Source organism: Triticum urartu, chromosome 4A, assembly GCF_056163025.1.
Source record: "Triticum urartu cultivar PI428250 chromosome 4A, HENAU_Tu73, whole genome shotgun sequence".
In the NCBI taxonomy this organism is placed as follows: Eukaryota; Viridiplantae; Streptophyta; class Magnoliopsida; order Poales; family Poaceae; genus Triticum; species Triticum urartu.
Genome location: NC_141876.1, coordinates 292,691,683 through 292,697,190, shown reverse-complemented (window position 1 = coordinate 292,697,190; position 5,508 = coordinate 292,691,683).

The window sequence follows — 5,508 nt, the reverse complement described above, 5'->3', positions numbered from 1 at the left end:
TTTGAAGATCTTCATGAGCCGCTCTCAATTTCTCAAGTTCTTGCTTCCTTTGAAGATAATCATAGGAAAGCTTTTCATGAGTTGTTGAGAGAGTATCAAGACGATCCTCAAGTTCCTGATACTTAACGTGAAGATTTTTTATGTCTTCAATTAAGGATTCAGATCGAGTCATTTCAGCACCCAACAGATCATCGCTTCTGTCTAACAGTTTTTGAATATGTTCCATAGCTTTCTGTTGTTCAGTTGCAATTTTAGCAAGTGTTTTGTAGCTGGGTTTTGAATCACAGTCAGAGTCATCGTCACTAGATGTTTGATAGCGAGTAGTGCGTGTGTTTACCTTGGCACCGCGTGCCATGAAGCAGTAGGTAGGAGAGGAGTCGTTCTTGTCATTTGCATCGGTATCGATGATGAAGTCATTGTCTTCAGTGTTGAAGATGGACTTGGCGACGTATGCTGTAGCCAGACTCGCAATACCAGAATCAGACTCCTCCTCAGACTCCACCTCCGCCTCCTCAGAAGCGGACTCATCCTCTGAATCCATTTCCTTCCCAACAAACGCACGTGCTTTGCCAGATGAGCTCTTCTTGTGTGTTGAAGACTTTGAGGAAGACTTGGAAGAAGACTTTGAGTATTTCTTCTTCTTCTTGTCGTCAGAATCATATTCCTTGCTCTTCTTCTTCCTTCTGTTCTCATTGTCCCACTGTGGACAATCAGAGATGAAGTGTCCAGTTTTCTTGCACTTGTGACATGTTTTCCTCTTGTAGTCATGAGCAGAAGCTTCATCATTCCTTGAGCTTGATCGTGAAGATTTTCTGAAGCCTTTCTTCTTGGTGAATTTTTGGAACTTCTTCACTAGCATTGCAAGTTCCCTTCCAATGTCTACAGGATCATCAGAACTGCTGTCAGATTCTTCTTCAGATGAGGAAACAACTTTTGCCTTCAAGGCACGAGTTCACCCATAGTTTGGACCGTAGATATCTCTTTTCTCAGAAAGCTGAAACTCATGTGTGTTGAGCCTCTCAAGTATGTCAGATGGATCGAGTGTCTTGAAATCAGGACGTTCTTGAATCATCAGGGCTAGGATGTCAAACGAACTATCAAGTGATCTCAGCAGCGTCTTGACGATTTCATGTTTGGTGATTTTAGTGGCGCCGAGGGCTTGAAGCTCATTTGTGATGTCAGTGAGCCGATCAAATGTGTGCTAGACATTCTCATTGTCATTTCGCTTGAAGCGGTTGAAGAGGTTGCGAAGAACACTGATTCTTTGATCTCTCTGGGTTGAGACGCCTTCATTGACCTTGGAGAGCCAGTCCCAGACCAGCTTGGATGTCTTCAAGGCACTCACACGGCCATACTGTCCTTTTGTCAGATGGCCACAGATGATATTTTTGGCAGTAGAGTCCAGTTGAGTGAACTTCTTGACATCAGCAGCAGTGACACCTTCTCCAGCCTTGGGAATGCCGTTCTCGACGACATACCATAGGTCGACGTCAATGGCTTCAAGATGCATGCGCATCTTATTCTTCCAGTAGGGATATTCAGTTCCATCGAAGACGGGGCACGCAGCGGAGACTTTGATTATCCCTGCAGTCGACATAGCTAAAACTCCAGGTGGTTAAACCGAATCACACAGAACAAGGGAGCACCTTGCTCTGATACCAATTGAAAGTACGTTATATCGACTAGAGGGGGGTGAATAGGCGAACAGCGAAGATTATGAAGACGGGATACCTTGCTCTGACACCTTGCTCTGATACCTTGCTCTGATACCAATTGAAAGTAGGGATATTTTTATGAAAGTCTTTAAAACGTGAGAGTTATGAAGACAAACAGCGAAGATTATGCCTTTTACTATGCAGCGGAAGTTAGATTACACTAGGCCAGCCATGGTCATGTATTCAATGGAGTGAAAGCACAATGACAAACAACTGCAGTGTAATAAGGATCAGGTAGGAAGAAGTTATGAAGCCAAACAGTTCATACATTCACGTTGTGAAGACAAAAGATAAAGCAAGCATGCAATGGCTTCACAATGTGTAACAGTAAGAAAAGGAAGTGAAGATGAAACCAGTGACTCGTTGAAGACAATGATATGTTGGACCAGTTCCAGTTGCTGTGACAACTGTACGTCTGGTTGGAGCGGCTAGGTATTTAAAACTTAGGACACACAGTCCTGGATACCCAGTCCTGAACACACAGTCCAGAACACCAAGTCCTCACCGTATTCTCCTTGAGCTAAGGTCACTTAGTCCTCGCCCAATCACTCTGGTAAGTCTTCAAGGTAGACTCCCAAACCTTCACAAACTTCGTTCACTGGCAATCCACAATGTCTCTTGGATGCTCTGAACGCGACGCCTAACCGTCTGGAGGATTCACAGACCTCAAGTGTAATAAGTCTTCAGATCACACAGACAAGAAGACTCAAGTGATGCCCAATTTGCTCTGGCTCTGGGTGGTTAGGGGTTTTCTCCTCACTAGGAATTTTCTCTCAAAGGCTTCGAGGTGGGTTGCTCTCAAACGACAAAAGCCGTGCACTGAAATCTGAGCAGCCAACCGTTTATGGTTGTGGGGGTGGGCTATTTATAGCCACTTGGCAACCCGACCTGATTTGTCCGAAATTACCCTGGGTCACTAAGGAACCGACACGTGTCTCAACGGTCAGATTTCAAACTCTCATGGCAACTTTGCTTGGGCTACAAGCAAAGCTGACTTGTCCGGCTCTGGACAAGATTCGCTCTCATTGTCTTCGCTCAAAGACATAGGTTTTTGATTTAGGCATCACTTCAGTCATTCTGACTGGTTCTCCTGGACCCCACTTAACAGTATGGTGGTTCCTATGACTCAACACAAAAGAAAAAGAACTACGAAATATCTAAGTCTTTGAGCTCCATAGGCTTCATAACGTGTCTTCTTTTGTCATAGTCTTCACTTTGAATATCTTCATATACCACCTTTGTCTTCAATGTCTTCATACATTTTTAGGGGTCATCTCTGGTAGTAAAACCGAATCAATGAGGGACTTCTACCTGTGTTTTCCTGCAATTCTCACAAACACATTAGTCCCTCAACTAGGTTTGTCATCAATACTCCAAAACCAACTAGGGGTGGCACTAGATGCACTTACACATCATAAGTTGAAGAGGATCTCCACAAGTACAACCTGCCATGTGCATTTGCATTCCAAAAGCAAATTACTTATATGCACATCTTCAGGGGGAGCCCTTGCAACTTATGAAGACAATTCCTTATCCTTTACAATTTCACATATTATATTCCCCGTTGAAAACTTCAACTAGTTTGTCATCAATCACCAAAAAGGGGGAGATTGTAAGTGCATCTAGTGCCACCCCTAGTTGGTTTTGGAGTATTGACGACAAACCTAGTTGAGGGACTAATGTGTTTGTGAGAATTGAAGGATGACACAGGTAGAAGTCCCTCATTGATTCAGTTTTCCTACCAGAGATGACCCCTAAAAATGTATGAAGACATTGAAGTCAAAGGTGGCAAGTAAAGACATTCACCTTAAAGACTATGACAAGAGAAGACATCGCATGAAGACTATGGAGCGCGAAGACTTAGATCTTTCGTAGTTCTTTTTCTTCTTTGTTGAGTCATAGGAACCACCGTACTATTAAGTGGGGTCCAAGAAAACCAGTCAGAATGATTGAAGTGATGCTTAACCAAAATCCTATGTCTTCGAGTGAAGACTATGAGAGAGAATCTTGTCCAGAGTTGGACAAGTCAGCTTTGCTTGTAGCCCAAGTAAAGTTGTCGTGTGTGTTTGAAATCTAACCGTTGGAACACGTGTCAGTTCCTTAGTGACCCAGGGTCAGTTCGGACAAATCAGGTTGGGTTGCCTAGTGGCTATAAATAGCCCACCCCCTACAACCATAAACGGCTGGCTGCTCAGAGTTAAAGTACGGCTGTTGTCGTTTGAGAGCAACCCACCTCGAAGCCTTTGAGAGAGAATTCCTTGCGAGGATAAAGTCCTAACCACCCAGAGCCAAAGAGTGTTAGGCATCACTTAAGTCGTCATGTCTGTGTGATCTAAAGACTTGTTACACTTGAGGACTGTGAATCCTCCAGCCGGTTAGGCGTCGCGTTCTGAGCATCCAAGAGTCATTGTGGATCGCCGGTGAACGAAGTCTGTGAAGGTTTGGGAGTCTACCTTGAAGACTTACCAGAGTGATTGGGTGAGGTCTGCGTGACCTTAGCTCAAGGGGAATACGGTGAGGACTAAGGGTTCTGAGCTGCGTGTTCAGGATTGGGTGTCCGGGACTGTGTGTCCTCAGGTTTAAATACCTAGCCGCCCTAACCAGACGTACAGTTGTCACAGCAACTGGAACTGGTCCAACAAATCATTGTCTTCGACGAGTCACTGGTTTCATCCTTCCCTCCCCTTTACTTACTGTTGGTCCTTATGAAGTCATTGCTTGATTGCATTATCTTTTGTCTTCACTGAGTGACTGCTTGTTCTAATTGGCTTCACAATATCTTCCTACCTGATCTGTACTGCCTAGCTGCTATTAGCCGTTGTGCTTTCACTTCTTTGGTTGCTTGACTAAGGTTTCCTAGTGTAGTCTACCTTCCGCTGCGTGGTAATAGGTTTACTTCTATTGTTTGTCCTCGAAACTTCCATGTTTTGAAGACTTTCTTAAAAATCGCCTATTCACCCCCCCTCTAGTCGATCACTAGCACTTTCACCCCAGCCTTTGACCATGGCATGGGTAATTTGCAGTCCTTTTGTGCCGGTTAGGTATTTATCTTTTCTACCAGCCGGGCACAATCCAATGATAGCTATGCACATAACGTGTGGTTAGTGGGTCGTGGGTAGTGGAGACATGCGAGAGGCACGACTGCTTCACCTTTATTTCTTGACTTTGTCTATGACTACTACTTCTGTGACTTCGGCGTCATCCATATATTCATGAGCAACCTCATCATAAGGAAAATTCACCCCTTGATAAGTATTTTCTTGGTTGATCAAGTTGCCATGTTGTTATCTACGAAACTAGAGCTTTTATCTCGTTGGTAGACACCAATCTAGGTTTCATCCATATGTATACCAAATTATTTGTGGTATATCTGTATATATCATCCATGTCTATGACTAGATTGAGAATTATATTAACTAGATGACCCGTTGCGCCAATTAGTGCAAAGACCAACTACAACGTGCAAGTTCAACTATATGAAACATAAAACGGATTTTGATCTTGTATCTCCTTATGTGCATGTCGATTTAACACATGTGTGATTGGATGTTTGTTAGTTGAGTGTTCTTCTCATTTGTTTCTCCTTTCCCCACCTCCAAGTGTGAAAAGATCACCAATTAGGGTTCCATCCTACATCATCTTGGAGCCCCACCCCCACTTTCTAGCATAACTTTGTTTTTTCCAAATTCAAAAATCCCTACAAAAAAGCCAAACCAATATTTTTGTAATTTCTTGGTTTTGATGACGTTTTGTTGATTTTGATCCATAGATCCGAAGTGTTGCAGGTGGATCT